Source organism: Schistocerca cancellata, chromosome 2 (genome assembly GCF_023864275.1).
Source record: "Schistocerca cancellata isolate TAMUIC-IGC-003103 chromosome 2, iqSchCanc2.1, whole genome shotgun sequence".
Classification (NCBI taxonomy): Eukaryota; Metazoa; Arthropoda; class Insecta; order Orthoptera; family Acrididae; genus Schistocerca; species Schistocerca cancellata.
In genome coordinates, this window is record NC_064627.1 from 258024154 (window position 1) to 258041572 (window position 17419).

Below are 17419 nucleotides of genomic sequence, written 5' to 3' on the forward strand. Positions count from 1 at the left end.
TTGCTGTGTATCTTGCAGGTGCAGTCGCGACACCTGCTTCCGAGGGTGCCTCCGTGGCCGTGATCGTCTAGTGGTTAGGACATTGCGTTGTGGCCGCAATAACCCAGGTTCGAATCCTGGTCACGGCAATTTTGAAGGTTTTGCCTGGCAGTTGCTGCAATCGTGATAGTCACCCAGTGTTTGAAATCACAATGCTCCCATCATTTTTCACTCATGTTCCGCAGGCCGCAGGTTGCACTACCATTTCATTATCAACAAGAAATTCGGCCGCCCCAGAGCGTGGGTAGCTGCCTGAGAGGTTAAATCTATAGTCGAAAGGGGCAGTTGTTTGAGGTACGATGAATGAGCAGCCAGTCGCAGCAGAACAGGAAACTGTGTCGTGCAGTGGTTTCTGGAGACGCGAAGAACGATGGCGCAGGTAGCGTGGCCGAGCGGTCTAAGGCGCTGGTTTAAGGCACCAGTCTCTTCGGAGGCGTGGGTTCGAATCCCACCGCTGCCAATTTTTACTTCTCGTTTTTGTGCATTTGCGGTGTGTTCTCGTGCGGTAGAACGCAGCTCCTGTGACCGCCGCGTCGCGGAGGTAGCGTGGCCGAGCGGTCTAAGGCGCTGGTTTCAGGCACCAGTCTCTTCGGAGGCGTGGGTTCGAATCCCATCGCTGCCAACGTTTTCTGTCTCGAAAACAGGAGCACTGATTGCCCGCCAAGGAAATAGCGCAGCAAAGCGTGAGCGTCGCTTTCTTAAATTGTCGTAGCACAGTGCGTGGTGTAACAACAGCATTCACCGGCGCAGTTTGGTCGCATGATTGCTGGCGTTCGTCTCCACGAGATACGTCCCGAGCATGCCGCTCTACAAAGTGGAAACGTTAATTTTTGCAGTTGTCGTCAAGTAGCTGGTGGACGCTTGCCGTGTTTGTTGGAGGAGCGCTTGTGTCGTTATCCGGTGTCGTCTAGTGGCTGGGATACCTGGCTCTCTCCCACGAGGCCCGGGTTCGATTCCCGGTACCGGAAGTGCACATTTTGTTGCTCCTCTTATGCGACTTGTCCCGACTTTGCTCGACTGACGCTTCGCTGACGCTTGCAGAAATGTACGTTAAGTATGAATCACGGCCACAAGTGACGGCGAGAGAGATGCGACACCTGTCCACCTCTTATCGGGGCACGTACCTGTGGTCAACTGACTTGGAGGACTGCAAGACATTGCCAGGCAGCTAACCACTCTCGTAAGTGTCCTAACAGCGCAGGCACGTTCATTTGCTCATATACATATAACGAAGATCGCGTCTGACACAGTGGGCTGAGCTTTGCTGTGTATCTTGCAGGTGCAGTCGCGACACCTGCTTCCGAGGGTGCCTCCGTGGCCGTGATCGTCTAGTGGTTAGGACATTGCGTTGTGGCCGCAATAACCCAGGTTCGAATCCTGGTCACGGCAATTTTGAAGGTTTTGCCTGGCAGTTGCTGCAATCGTGATAGTCACCCAGTGTTTGAAATCACAATGCTCCCATCATTTTTCACTCATGTTCCGCAGGCCGCAGGTTGCACTACCATTTCATTATCAACAAGAAATTCGGCCGCCCCAGAGCGTGGGTAGCTGCCTGAGAGGTTAAATCTATAGTCGAAAGGGGCAGTTGTTTGAGGTACGATGAATGAGCAGCCAGTCGCAGCAGAACAGGAAACTGTGTCGTGCAGTGGTTTCTGGAGACGCGAAGAACGATGGCGCAGGTAGCGTGGCCGAGCGGTCTAAGGCGCTGGTTTAAGGCACCAGTCTCTTCGGAGGCGTGGGTTCGAATCCCACCGCTGCCAATTTTTACTTCTCGTTTTTGTGCATTTGCGGTGTGTTCTCGTGCGGTAGAACGCAGCTCCTGTGACCGCCGCGTCGCGGAGGTAGCGTGGCCGAGCGGTCTAAGGCGCTGGTTTCAGGCACCAGTCTCTTCGGAGGCGTGGGTTCGAATCCCATCGCTGCCAACGTTTTCTGTCTCGAAAACAGGAGCACTGATTGCCCGCCAAGGAAATAGCGCAGCAAAGCGTGAGCGTCGCTTTCTTAAATTGTCGTAGCACAGGTTTTGTCGAAGTACGGTGACGTTAGGTCTGTTAGAAATGAAATGTGGTCCAGGGAACATAAGCTGCAGTGTTATAGCGGGGTGCGATCTGTTGAAATGGAAGTAAAGGTTAATATCCCGTCGCACATAATGGGGTGTGGATACTAGGGGCTAGTTACCTATACCGGACAAATTCCCACGTGCCATATTTGTAACGAGAGTGGCCACCTGCGGCAGGATTGCCCCCGTCGCATGTTTGTTTTAAAAAAACAATTTGCAACAGCGACAGCGGCTTACATTTAGTGATGTCCTGATGCGAAGTAATGTAGAACAGCCCGTTGTCTCTCTGAATTCCGATACCGTGCAAGATCCCACTTTAGTGAATGACAGTGCCATGATAATGCCTATTGTAGAGGAGCAATCTGCCCCAGCTGCTAGTGACCGTAGTGCCTCCGGCAATAAGCGACCTCGAGACTCAGCCGATATTTCTTCAGATGAGGATGGTTCCGGTCACACCCACTCTGTGCAAAAGCAAAAAGCCAGTAATGAACCAGCACTGGAATCAGCCATTGCAATGGTGGCGGAATCATCAGGCCAACCCAATGCCAATGTTCCATTATCAGCTAATGAAGCAGTCGCTGAAATGGAACCGGCGGAGGCAGCCATGCAGGCATCAATTCCAGAGGGACCCGAAAATACGAATCAGGAATGTGCACAACATACTGAAGGCACTTCCTCGCCTACGGTAGAACAAGGCACTACGGTGAAACTTGTTGATCCAGTCGGCAGTAGTGATCACGTTCACGACTTAAATGACCCCCACAGTGCAGCACAACAACAAGAGGGACCTGCACAAGGGACAGGCATTCCAAATACAGCCGGAACCGCGCAAGACACACAGCGGCGCCGCCTGAAGCCGCAGCCGAACGTCAACGTCGGCAGGGCGCAGGCGAAACGCAACGGGGGCACACAACGGCAAAACTCACCTGACAGTAAAGGAGTTGGAAATCCTGAAGATTCCGTCAGTGTAGATCAAGACAATTGCAAAGATAGACATACAGCCTCCGCAGTTTCACCAAGAGTAGTGAACTTGAAATAGCAGCGGATTTCCGACTGGATCTTCTTCCCCTAAAATACATTGTACACATTGGGCGACGTGTAAATCTCGGATTTTGTACTCACTCTACTTTGACGCCCCTACATGACCATTAACCTTCTCGGATGAGTCAAGCTTATAAAATATTAACTATTAATGTTAACAGGATAACGTCAGATTTGAAAAAAGTTGTGTTAAAACAATTTATCTATGAAACAGAGGCGGATGTTGCCTTGTTGCAAGAAGTGTTATTCACTGATTTCATCGTGCCCGGTTTTCAAATATTTTATAATGTCCTACCGGACGCAACTACAGGAACCGCAATTTTAACTCGTGAAGGTATTCCGGTAATGTTGTTGGATAAACTAGTTACAGGAAGAGGCCTCAGTTGTAAAATATTTGATGTCACTGTTGTAAATGTTTATGCGCCGTCTGGTACCACCAACAGAGCTGCGAGAGCTCACTTCTTCAAGGAAGACATCATCTACTTGCTGAAGCAAAATCCTGCGTCTGTCATAATTGGTGGCGACTTCAATTGTGTAGTTAACAGAAAAGATCAGGTCCCGCATTTTAACTACTCGAAGGAGCTGCATGACTTCATCAAGAACATGAAGTACAAAGATGCATGGGAAGTCAAATACCCTACGCTAGTCAAGTTCACGCATTTCACTTCGACATCATGCAGTCGGATAGATAGGCAGTATGTGTCGGAGAATCTAAGTCATAACGTGTTGGATGTGGAAGTAATCCCGACATACTGCTCGGATCACTGTGGGTTTTCTGTGACTATCAATTTAGCGAAGCAACCTACAAAATTTTACCGCAATCAGTGGATGCTCAACATTGCCCATCTCCAAGATAACGAACTAGAAGAGTGGGTCAAAGCCACATGGACTGCATGTTTGAAAGCAGTGCATAAATACGGATCTAAAATCGGATGGTGGGTCAAGTTTGCCAAACCTAAACTTAGGCAAACCTTAAAATCACACAGTTTTCAAAAAACTAAACATTGCAAAAAGACAATCGAATTTTACTATACGGTATTGCGAGAACTACATGACAAAAATAACGTAGCTTCTACTCATCTAGAGCAAATTCGAAAAATAAAAGCGAAGCTTTTAAGCATCACACGACAGCAGTTAGAGGGATTAAAACTTAAATCAAAGGCAAAGTCTCTACTACAAGAAGAAACTACTTCAATGTTTCACCTGATCAAACACCAACTTAATAGGCGACGCAGTTTTATTGCAGACCTCAAACTCGAAGACGGGACTGTAATTACAGACCAAAATGACATGGTGCGCGCAATCCAACAACATTTCGCTCACCTCTACACTAAAGACCAGACTGCCGAGACTGCAAGTACTGAAATGTTGCACTTATTAACGGAACGGATCACTAATGAAGAAAACAACTGTCTGATTGCTGCATTTGCGGAGGACGACATCTTTAATCTAGTAAAGACGTCACCTTCCAACAAATCGGCGGGTCCCGATGGATTACCAAAAGAATTTTATCACAAGTTTTGGCTTATTATTGGGTCAACATTCACGGATGTAATAAAAAATGGTTCAAATGGCTCTGAGCACTATGGGACTTAACATCTCTGGTCATCAGTCCCCTAGAACTTAGAACTACTTAAACCTAACTAACCTAAGGACAGCACACAACACCCAGCCATCACGAGGCAGAGAAAATCCCTGACCCCGCCGGGAATCGAACCCGGGAACCCGGGCGTGGGAAGCGAGAACGCTACCGCACGACCACGAGATGCGGGCGATATAATAAACGAAACCTTACATGGACGAGGCTCACCAACTGAACTTAAGGAAGGAAAACTAGTCTTGATTCCGAAAAGTAAAGGACAAAAGAAAATCGATAATTTACGCCCCTTAATGTTGATGAACTATGATTACAAGACCACTGCACGAGCACTTAAGGAGAGACTCACACCTCTTCTAAGAACAGTAATAAAAGGCCATCAAGCCTGCTTCCCAGGCAGGTCAATCATGTCAGTCATCTCCGAATACAGAGACCTTGTTTCTATCGTAGCAGTCACCGACATCAGGTGTGCGCTATACTTCATCGATTTCTGCAAGGCATTTGACCATGTCAGCCACCGGTATGTGGATCTCATATTTCAACACCTGGCTTTTGACGATCGAGCAGTTATTATAATCCATCAGATGATGACCGGCATAACTGCAAAGGCTTGCGTAAACGGGCAGCCGACGAAAACTATACATATACAGAGGGGTGTTCCACAAGGGAGCCCATTATCAATGCTTTTGTATGTTCTTGCACTTGAGCCTTTGCTACGGCAACTCAGAGACAAATTAAGTGGCGTCACAATATCCGAGGTCACACTTACAGCAAAAGCATATGCCGATGACGTGGGCGTCGTCCTTCGACACGGAGGTGGAATTACAATTCTGGAAGAGACGATACGTCAATATAGTCGCGCCTCTGGTGCACAGGTGAACATACATAAGAGTAAAATCTTGAACCTACGAGGATTTGACAGGGTACGCAGCCAATGGGCTACACTAGTTGATTCCCACAAAACTCTAGGTATTACTATGAACTATTGTCCAATGAAGATGGCTGCAGTAGATTGGCGGGACACGGCGAACAAAATACATGGTGCGTTCACCGAACTTCGTTGGCAATCCGCAAATTTATTGCAGAAAGTTCAATTAATTAACACCCACATGTTTTCTAAAGCCTGTTTTGTAGCACAAATATTCTCGGCACCGAAATTACAGGTGAAAAAGGTAATGCGACTTGCCAATAGTTACTTGTGGAAAGGCAACATTTTTAAAGTTAGACTCGACAGTGTGACCAAAGCAAGACTGATGGGCGGATTAGGGCTAACTAATTTAGTTAAAAAGCATCTGCACTTTACGTCAAAAGAACCCTGTTTATGATTAATAAGGACAGAAATAACATTACCTCCAGACTCTCCACAATTGTCCAGCCAGGTTCCCTGCAACCCCCGGTGAATGTGGGCCAACTAAACAACAAACTCACGCATGTTAAGGAATTTTATATTGAGGTCAGCTACTTAGAGGCAGGCACGGTGTACAAGTCACATATAACTACAAGAGAGATTCTAAATAAAAGGCACAAATCGGATACACAAAATACCATAGAAATCAAATATCCGAACGTCATATGGCTTACTGTATGGAAAAATATTAGCCTCAAAATCCATTCGACAGACGTGGCTTCCACTTGGTACAAGGTAGTCAGCGACACAGTACCAACCAATGAAAAACTTTATCGAATAGGACTCAGTGATACACATCACTGCACTAAGTGTGGATTCGTGGACACACTTCAACACAGATTCACGTGCAGTGGACTGGTTCACAATTGGACATGGATCAGAAGAAAGATAGCACTCCTCACCAGAAGTGATGGCCGCAATTATACGCCACAAATGCTGTTACAGCCTGAAGAGATATTTTTCCCAGAACGGAAAAATAACACTGTCATGTGGCTCATGGGACACTATACACATTACGTAATTGGTAGAAATGGATCTGACAATTCAATTGATTTCATGGTCTACATGGAATCAGCTTACTGGGAATCCAAACAATTCAGTAACCATAACAAACTCTACGGAAACATGTTGAATATAGTCTTCGAGAGAACAGGCATAGGATAAAAACGAACCTCAACACGATAGAAACTATAAGGACGTAACAAGCAAACAGGGGACTCAGTAAACTATTTTATTGATCATTGAGAAGTGACTACGGCTTCTACACGCTATTATATACGATACAACCAAAACCCACAGATAAAAATAAGAAAAAAATTAGAAAAAAAAGTCGTAGAGCATAAATTCTTAAAAAAAAGCGGTCTAAGGCGCCAGACTCAAGGAGAAACCTTGGCTGCAGTAGCAGCTAGAGCCTTCTGGTCCTCGAATGAGGGCGTGGGTTCGAATGCCACTCCTGACACAGATTTTGTCGCTTCTCTGGAGCACCCTGCGTAGCATTGTGATCCTTTGGTACACGATACTGGCCGTGTTCTCCTAAGTGAAATCAAAAATTTGCATCAAACACAAGCGCACCTACGGCACCAAACTGTTTCTTCGGTAGTGTGAGCTACAAACAGAGAGTGTTGGTTGTGAATACGACGTTCCCCTCGTGAGGTTACTTCCGCGCCACAGCCGCAAACACGTCAAAAGGGACACTTGTGGTATGAAAACGACTCTTGTCTGAAGATGCAGAGTGCTAACGACAGTGTGAGGAAACAGTGCAGGCTGACCAGTACATCATCTGTACAATAACAGTCGCTGATGAAATACACAGAACTCGAAATAAATTCATATACTCAAAATATTACTTTATGGAGATTACAACGTGACCAAAACTTGACATATTACTCGACAGATAGACCTCTGCATTCTGTCTAATCTCTGATGTCTTTAACAGACGACTTAGTTTCGAACAAAAGGTATTGATTGCTGTGATTATACGGATTTGAGAAACTCTTTTGGTGGTACATTCTGCGCTATATTTGTGCGGCTGTGCCTGGCGGACGTCTAACGGGTGCACAACTCACGCCTGCGTACTGTGGCGACAACTACATCAACTGTAAGTACTCTAATAGAACAAACGAGAAGCATCAAATGAAGTGTCAGGATGGCCGAGCAGTTCCGCTTGAGACGCGCTGGAGTGAGGAAGTGTCGCGAGCTCCGAGTCACTAGCGGTGTTTACGTTTTGCTGTTTGTCTCTCATCGCGTGTTGTGTGCCCGTTCCGTGTTACCGTTCCGTGTAGTGTCGTTTGTCGGTTATGTTTTGTCAAGTATAAGTGCTATTAGCCCTTGCTGGGTTAATTAGCAACATGTCACGTTTATTTCCAAGGAAGAATACAATCAAGTTTCAGTTTGACAAGTCAACCAGGTCCGTTCAACCAAGCTCCCTTGAAGTGCACGACTGGATTGTGGACGTTGTTGGAATTACATCAGAGCAAGTGCATACTGCTTATTACGATCTGGAGCAGTATTGTTTTTTCGTCGAACTGCTGGACCCTCTTGTGATGGAGCGTTTCCTGGCGAACCATGGTGGCACGATCGAATTTCTTCACCGTGATGGAACAGTGAGTACTGTTACAATTTCCACTGCTGATCTCGAGTACAATAATGTGAGAGTGTTTAACTTGCCACCCGAAGTAGAGAATTGCTACCTGCAAGAGGTCTTATCTGCATATGGCGAGGTTAGGACCATTAGGAATGAGTTGCGGTCTCGTGAACACCGATTGCAATTTTATAGTGGAGTGAGATCCGTAGAGATGCATGTTAAAGTAAGCATTCCGTCACATATTATGGTTTGTGGGTACAAGGTACTAGCCACGTATGCCGGTCAGACGCCTACCTGTCATATTTGCAATGAGAGTGGGCATCTGCGTCAGGATTGTCCGCGTCGCGTATTTGTCCTAAAAACCACTCTGCAGAGGAGGCAGCGGTTGACGTTCAGTGACGTTCTGTTGAATGGTAAAGTTGAACAGCCTGCTGCTACTACACCTTCCGCAATTAGTACCGAACCGATTACGCTCGATGGCAATCAAATTACGGCGTCTTCTGTCGACGCGCACTCTGACACGGCTGCTAGTGACCGGAACAGTTCCAGTCAAAAGAGACCTCATGGCTCAGTTGGTGTCTCCTCAGATGAGGAAGAATCTAACCAAGCGCATCCTGTTCAAAAGCAAAAATCCTGTTCTGGTGACGGCGGGTCAGAAGTGAACGTTATGGAGGTAGAATCCACGTCTCAGGGCGGGAACGTTAAGGTATCTGCAGTAGCTGTTGCGATGCCTGCAACTGCTACTGATCAGGTTGGGACAGAACGCTCTCCAAAAGAGACAGCAGAGGCCGAGGGGCAGGAATGTGAATCTTCTTTTCCCGTTACTGAGCGGCCAGATGTGGCGCCTGCCAGTGACGTGACAGTTTCCAATACCGAAGAACGGCAACTTATGGCACAGGATTTGCCAGATCACCCACGTGATAGTCACAGTAGGCAACAAGTTTCGCAGCATAAAGGTGTTTCTCAAACTCATGCCATGACTCAAGATCCTCAACGACGCCGGTTGAATCCTCCGCCGAACGTAACTCACGGCAGAAGTCAGATGAGGCGCGACGTGGCTAAATTAGAAAGAAAATCACCTGAAGGCAAAGTAGCACCCCCCCTGGGGCACTTCGAGAACGCAGACGCCGATCGTCCTGCAGGTCCGCCCACAACTTCTATAGTTGCCACCGATGCACAAACTTAGCAGCATTACTAACTGAATTGAGCCTACGTGATTATCTGCTCTTCTTTGGGTGTTCTTATACTCTCGTACGGTGTACGGTGCCCCACATACACGAATATCAGTGCGTGTCGCTAGTTTGACGTAATGAGTCAAACTTATAACATTGTAACTCTCAATATCAATAGAATTACTTCGGACTTTAAAAAATTCTCTTTGAAACAATTTATTTACGAATCGGAGGCGGACATAATTTTGTTGCAAGAAGTAATGTTTACTGATTTTCATATACCTGGCTTTAACGCTTTTCTCAACGTCTCATCAGACGATAGTACAGGAACTGCTATAATGAGTCGTGTCGGGATACCAGTAGTGATACTGGATAAACTTGAATCCGGAAGAGGCTTAAGTTGTCAAATTTATGATGTCACGATTTTAAATGTTTATGTTCCATCGGGTACCACTAAAAAGTCAGAGAGGGCCAAATTCTTCAAGGAAGATGCTGTGTACTTGCTTCGGAAGAATCCTATCAATGTCATTGTTGGAGGTGATTTCAATTGTGTTGTCCATCGGAAAGACTAGACTCCACATTTTAATTATTCTCGGGAGCTCCATGAATTAATTAAAACTATGCGATACAAGGATGCCTGGGAAGTAATCTTCCCCACGTTAGTCAAATATACGTTTCTTACTTCGGCCTCATGTAGTCGCATTGATCGAATATATGTCTCTGAGAATATTAGCACTCAAGTACTAAATGCGGACGTCATCCCCACGTATTTTTCCGACCATTGCTCTCTCTCCGTTTCCATAACATTAGTCAAGCAGTCCACTCGCGCATACCGCAACCAATGGACCCTCAATATCGCACATTTGAAAGATGACGATCTTGAAGATTGCGTTCTCGAAACGTGGACGAAATGTTTAAGATCAATTCAGAATTACGGAACCAAAACCGAGTGGTGGGTCAAATTTGCTAAGATGAAATTGAGACAAACATTAAAAAATTACAGTTTTCAAAAAAGTATGGCAGAAAAAAGGACTATTGAATTCTACTACACGGTTTTACGAGAACTCCATGAAAAGGCACATGGGTCAGACACTCACCTAGCACAGATCAAACGAGTAAAAGCCAAACTTTTAAGCATCGCACGAAAACGGTTAGACGGACTGAAAATCAAATCAAAAGCAAAATCTCTCCTGGAGGATGAAACAACCTCAATGTACCTCAATGTCTAATCGGCGACGTACTTTTATTGAGGATCTCAAACTAGAAGACGGTAGAGTACTCACAGACCAAGGTGACATTGTCCGCGCACTCCATCGGCATTACGAAATGCTCTACAACGAGGACCAGACTGATGACTGTGTAGGCTTTGACGTCATCGACTCATTACGTAATTTAATCACCATAGATGACAATAATTCCTTGTTTGTTGACTTCACAGTCGACGAGGTGTTCGACCTGGTGAAGACATCTCTTCCAAATAAATCGGCGGGTCCCGACGGTATTCCTAAAGAGTTTTATCAACGGTATTGGCATATCATTGGGACAGTTTTTACTGAGGTCATTAATGAACTCATGAGAGGAGGTGCACTTCCATCAGAACTCAAAGAGGGCAAACTTGTCTTGATACCGAAAAGCACGGGCCACAAGAAAATCGATAACTTTCGTCCTCTCATGCTCATGAATTATGACTATAAAACATTAGCAAGGGCAGTTAAAGAACGGATGACTCCCATACTCCGGAAAGTTATCCACACCCATCAAGCCTGTTTTCCTGGACGGACAATATTGACTACCATCTCTGAATTTCATGATTTAATTTCTGTTGCTGCAGTTACAAATGTTAAATGCGCACTATTATTCCTTGACTTCTGCAAGGCCTTTGACCATGTCAGTCATCGATACGTGGAACTTATTTTGCAGCAGCTGGGATTTTCGGATCGTGCGGTGCGTATCATTCATCAAATAATGACTGGAATTACGGCGAAAATCATTGTCAATGGACAGTCGACGAAAGTCATTCATGTTCGGAGGGGCGTTCCGCAGGGCAGCCCGCTGTCAATGTTGTTATATGTTCTATCGTTGGAACCTTTTCTACGGCGGATCAACGGACGGTTGACTGGAGTGACTGTTTCTGGGGTCACCATATCCGCCAGAGCTTACGCAGATGACGTAGAGGTTGTCATACGACACGACGGTGAAATAGCCATCCTCAAAGCAGACATCGATAACTACAATAGAGCATCAGGTGCGAAGATTAACGCACAAAAGAGTAAGTTGTTGAATCTTAGAGGGTTCGAGAACGTACACATCTCTTGGGCCACTCTGGTGGACCATCACAAGACATTAGGCATAAGTTTCAACAAGGGCCCCTTGAAGATGACAGCAACCAACTGGAGGGAGACAACCAACAAGATACGAGGAGCTCTGCGTGAACTTAGCTGGCGCTCTACGAATCTCATGCAGACAATTCGAATAATAAACACCTATGTTTTCTCTAAAGCGTATTACATTGCACAGATCTTTCCAGCACCTAGAATGCAAGCCAAACTCATCATGAGACTGGCTAATAGACAAGTCTGGAAAGGGAATCTTTTTAAAGTGCGACTCGTCACCCTGACCAAATCGAGGGCAGCAGGGGGTTTAGAACCCACTAACATTGCGAGGAAAGCGAGAGCGTTGTACCTCAAAAGAACCTTATTTATGATTAATCTTGCCCACAGTAACGTCACTTCTCAACTTTTAGAAGTAGTCCGGCCCGAATGCATGAAACCACCGATAAACGTGGGAAAACTAAACTATAAGTTAAAGCATATACGAGAATTTTACGTAGACATCAGCTACTTAGTTGATGACATTCTCCGCGCGACCAACATAACCGCCAAGAAACTATTAGAACACTGGGACACATCTGACATCCCAAGTAAAATCGAAGCACAATATCCGGCCATTTTATGGCACAATGTATGGACCAATATTAACCTCCCTATCCACTCCTATGAGGTGACGTCCACGTGGTACAGAGTAGTCAATGACATAGTGGCCACCAACGAAAAACTCCAAAGGATTGGGCTTAGTGACACGTATTACTGTTGTCAATGTGGACTAGTCGACGCACTACTCCATCGCTTTACGTGTGCCGGGCATCTGCGAAACTGGGATTGGACTAAGACCAAAGCTGGAATCCTCACCCGCCTTGGTGGACGAAATCACACAACAGAGATGCTTTTACGCCCACTGGAAAAATACTACCCTGCAACCAAACACAACAGTGTGATGTGGCTCTTAGGCCATTTCGCAAACGATGTAATAAACGTAAAGGGACCTGACAACATAATAGACTACAAATTGTACATGGAAACGGAATACTGGAGAATGAAAGCATTACGTGATTACAAAAGCCTATTTGGGAACATGCTAGATATTGTTTTTGAGAAGACTGGTATAGGGTAAGAATCAATGACAAGTCACGAGTACTTCACTTGGTCAGACTCTGTGAGTCAAACATAATCATACATAATAAACGAGCAATAGGAATTTCCGTCCACCTACCAAGGCCACCTCTTAATACAAAAAAAAGGATAAGGCATAAAAAAAAGAAAAAGAAAAAAATGGTGAAACGGTAAAAAAACAAAAAAAAGTTGGTTAGAGCGTAAAAAAAATCGTGGAGGAAAAAAAATGTGGCGCAACGGATAACGCGTCTGACTACGGATCAGAAGATTCCAGTTTCGAATCCTGGCAGGGTCGGCATTTTGTTAGTTGCGGACGCATAGCTAGGCAGTGCATTCGAATGTTTCCACCTGTGTGCAGTGCAATGTCAATCCTGAGCATCTCGCAGCTGCATCTCGAGACGATCGTGGTAAATATCGCTTCGTGCAAGCGTCAGCGTTGCGTCAAATGAGGGCATGCTGAATCAAAGTCACAGAGCATTCGACTGCAGATTGAGAGGTCCCCGGTTCAATAAAAACAAAATTAAACAGCGGTCTAAGGCGCCAGACTCAAGGAAAAACCTTGGCTGCACCTGAGTGCGCTAATGACCTGATAGCACATTCTCTGTCACTGTACGGCGTCGTTTTGTCAGTTACCAATGAAAAATGGTCGAGTGCATATCGCTACCAAGTTAACAGCGGGGTGCGAAATTAAACAGCGGTCTAAGGCGCCAGACTCAAGGAAAAACCTTGGCTGCACCTGAGTGCCCTAATGACCTGATAGCACATTCTCTGTCACTGTACGGCGTCGTTTTGTCAGTTACCAATGAAAAATGGTCGAGTGCATATCGCTACCAAGTTAATAGCGGGGTGCGAAGTGTACGTGTGGACTTAAAAAAGCATATACCTTCGTATGTAGCCATTGGCGGCTGTCGTGCACAGGTAACTTACATTGGACAACCCCCTACCTGTTCGATCTGCCATTCAACAGAACATCTGCGGATGAACTGTACACGTCGACGTCCATTTCAACTTCCACGGGAACGTCCTGCAGACGGTAGTGAAAAGCTTGTTCCGCTATTGAGCGAGGTAGTCGCGGGGATGGTACCACCACCTCGGCAGCCGGAACGTGTTAGCAAGGCGGAGATGCCAGTTCGGGTGGAATGCAGTGCCCAAGACATTTGCGGTAGGACGGACGTCGATCCGGCACCGTCATCCTCACCGGGGCAGTTATCGCTGGATAGCAACGATGCGCCAGCCACCTCTGAAACTAAGCCGTGTGAGATACAGGAGCGGGTGCAGATCAGTTTGCCTGAACCGCCCCTATCGGTAGAGAATGCAGCAGAAACGAAGTAAGGCCGCCGAAGGAGAAGCAAAGGGAATAGTAGCAAAGAGGAAAAGTCGGATGATTTGAGACCCATACACATGTCAGAAAGTGGCAGCGAGACTGAACCTCAATCTTCTTGCTCCGTGCGCTGCGAGGACACCGCGAGGCAAGAACGCATTCGTGAACAAACCAAACACCTGAAGACACTACTGAGCGCTGAGGGGGAACAGAGCACCGTAACGGCTAAGAGGAAGAGCGAACAGAGTAGCGAGAAGCTGCAGCAGCGCTCCCTCAGGAACTCGCTGACGTCAGTCGCAGCCCCGCGTGGTGGTCAGGCGGATGCGACCACGGTGATAGACACAGCCGGCGGTGGCGGGCAGGGCGGCGCGCGCACCGCGAAGCACCCCGACAGCAATGAGGCGTGGTGGCAGCAGGACGAGGAGATGCAGCAGTAGCTGCTCTCGCGCATGACCATCGCGCTGCGGCATTTCCACTCTCTGAGTACTCCAGACGTTCCCAATGAGTTTGATTCAAAGCCGTCGAGAAGGACGGTCCAACACAGAGCTCATTGTCCTCTGAACCATCATGTGCGATAACCAAACCTACAACGTTACCACACTTAACGTCAATAGAATTCAAAGTGCGGTGAAACTCCGTTCGCTAACTGATTTCTTGTATGGTACCAGCGTTGACATTGCCCTCCTACAGGAGGTAGTCACAGTCTTAGAAGTGCCCGGTTACGTTCTCATTGATAACATCAATCTCCAGGATGCTGTAGGCACTGACATACTTCTGCGCGACGGTATCCCATTTACGGATGTGCAGCGGCTGCCTAGTGGTCGTGGCATTTCTCTTCGAGTGAATAGCGTGCAGTTTGTTAACGTGTACGCTCCCTCAGGTAGCACTCATAAGAGAGATCGCTCAACATTTTACAAAAAACTAGGTTCCCATTCTTCTTAGCGCTTATCGTGCACATCTCATCCTCGGTAGTGACTTCAATTGTGTGCTTAACGACAGAGACCAAACTCCTAACACGAACAGATGTATCGAACTTGAACATTTAATTCATGGCATGCGTCTTCACGATACACGGCAACAACTGCACGTTGAACGGGTAGCGTACACCTTCGTAACCAGTCATTCTGCCAGTCGGCTTGATAGGATCTATGTGTCCGAGGCCCTCCAGCGACACGCTGTGAACTGTGACATAGCTCCTGTCAACATCTCCGACCATTGTGCGTATCAGTGTTACCTTAACCTACACCGCCAGCAAATATACCGCGGGAAAGGCTACTGGAAATTGAATGTCAGCCTTCTGCAGGATGCCCAACTTGAAGAGGAGGGGAACATAACGTGGCAACAGCTCCAGCGGCAACGACGTCGTTACGATAGCGCTCTCCAGTGGTGGACTCAGTGTGCTAAGCCTAAATTACGCCTCACCCTCATGAGTTACGCCTGACAGAAAAGCTTTTGGCAGAAACAGACTATTGAGTTTTATTATCGCTGTTTGAGAGAACTGTACAGTCGCGCTAACAATCCTTCTCGCGATATCGACATAAAGCTCAAACGATATAAAGCGAAAATCACGGCGATACAACGCCAACGAATGCAAGGCATCATCGTGCGAGCCCACCCCAAGGACGTTGCCGCCGAAGAACGGGCCTCTCTGTACCACATCCTGAGAACGACGAAACGGTGTAAAGCCATGTTGATTGAAACCGTCGTTGATGACGCCGAGAACCGTCACGAAGCAACGTGACATCATCTCGCACGTCTACGACTATTATAGTCAACTTTACAAGAAGCAAGCCGTTGATGAACACTCGTGCGACGATTTTCTTAGGACCTTGAGCTGTCGCTTGTCACAACAGGATAATGCAAATCTGGAATCTCTTTTCACAGAGGACGAAATCCGACTGGCGGTCCACAGTGCAAAGAAAGGGAAGTCACCAGGACCCGACGGACTCAGCGCTGAGTTTTACCAGCGTTACTGGAACCTCCTCGGTCCGACACTCCTCGAGATAGCGAATGAACTCTGGCACCTGGAAATTATACCCAAGGCATTTACGGAAGGTATCATCCTGCCCTTACCGAAAAAAGGGAACAGCAGGAAGGTCGAAAACATGCGACCCATCACACTCCTGAATGCCGATTTCAAAATCATCACCAGATCGATTAAGCTAAGGATGAAAACCGTTATGTACAAGGTTTTGGGCAGTTACCAGTACAGTGCAGTGCAAGGCCGAAGTGCGATCTCAGCAGCCTGCGATTTGAGGGACGTCATCTGTTCGTATGCTGAAACCAAAGGACAGGGCGCTCTGATCTTTCTAGATTTTGAGAAGGCTTATGACCGTGTACGTCATGACTTCCTCTTTAAAAGCATGAAGAAACTAGGATTTGGACTTCATCTCATAGATTTAATTCGCAAACTTACTACAAACGCCTCTTCACGGATTCTCATTAATGGCCATTTTACAAAGGAAGTTTCCATTGAGCAATCCGTCCGCCAAGGATGTCCTCTGTCAATGATTTTGTACGCCATTGCAGTGGAGCCGCTTCTGAACAACTTGGCGCATAGCGGGATCGGACTTAGCGTCGAGTCTGTCACTATCCCATGCATTGCGTATGCTGACGATGTATGCGTAACTGTGTCATCATCGCAACAACTTCTGTCAGCGGAAACTCTTTTACAAACATTCACGTTTCTTTCAGGAGCAATACTCAATAGAACTAAAACCACAGCTTTGCAGATCGGTGGCGGTATCGGAGACATATCCCAGGTTACCTGGTGCAAGGTCAAAGATTCTCACACAACCTTCGGTGTTACTTTTGAGGCCAAACCAGACAAATTCCTGACGAAGAACTGGTCACACATGCTTAATAAATTACGTGCTGCTTTGATACTTCACTCCGACCGTGACTTGAACATACTACAGAAAGTTAAGACCATCGAGATCGCCATTACGAGCAAGATGACTTATTTGGCGCAAATTCTTCCAATCTCCGACCATCTAGCCAAGAGTATACAACAAGCGTTATGTTGGTTTCTTTTTAGGGGGCACATTTTCAAAGTTCAGTTCGATACCTTAACCTTACCTTCGTTCAAAGGTGGCCTTAACCTCATTAAAGTACACAAAAAATGGGTCACCCCGCTCCTAAATCGCATCAGGAAGGAGTTCCGTACCCGGAGGACCAGTATCATCACAAACCTCATTCAGCGGTGGAAGCCTCATAGCCTTGACCCACCCGTTAATATCGCCGGCATTCCACT

At 46.6% G+C, this 17419-nt stretch overlaps 6 non-coding genes across 6 annotated transcripts; all 6 read left to right on the top strand.

The window, feature by feature from the left end:
• Window positions 1-56: 56 nt before the first annotated feature.
• On the top strand, window positions 57-128 carry Trnah-gug (transfer RNA histidin (anticodon GUG)). Its single transcript has one exon. It is a non-coding gene; the product is annotated as a tRNA-His (tRNA).
• A 289-nt stretch (window positions 129-417) lies between these two features.
• Window positions 418-499, top strand: Trnal-aag (transfer RNA leucine (anticodon AAG)). Its single transcript has one exon. It is a non-coding gene; the product is annotated as a tRNA-Leu (tRNA).
• Window positions 500-579: 80 nt separating this feature from the next.
• On the top strand, window positions 580-661 carry Trnal-cag (transfer RNA leucine (anticodon CAG)). The gene has a single exon. It is a non-coding gene; the product is annotated as a tRNA-Leu (tRNA).
• Window positions 662-1356: 695 nt separating this feature from the next.
• On the top strand, window positions 1357-1428 carry Trnah-gug (transfer RNA histidin (anticodon GUG)). Its single transcript has one exon. It is a non-coding gene; the product is annotated as a tRNA-His (tRNA).
• Window positions 1429-1717: 289 nt separating this feature from the next.
• Trnal-aag (transfer RNA leucine (anticodon AAG)) lies at window positions 1718-1799 on the top strand. The gene has a single exon. It is a non-coding gene; the product is annotated as a tRNA-Leu (tRNA).
• Window positions 1800-1879: 80 nt separating this feature from the next.
• Trnal-cag (transfer RNA leucine (anticodon CAG)) lies at window positions 1880-1961 on the top strand. Its single transcript has one exon. It is a non-coding gene; the product is annotated as a tRNA-Leu (tRNA).
• The last annotated feature ends 15458 nt before the right edge of the window (window positions 1962-17419 follow it).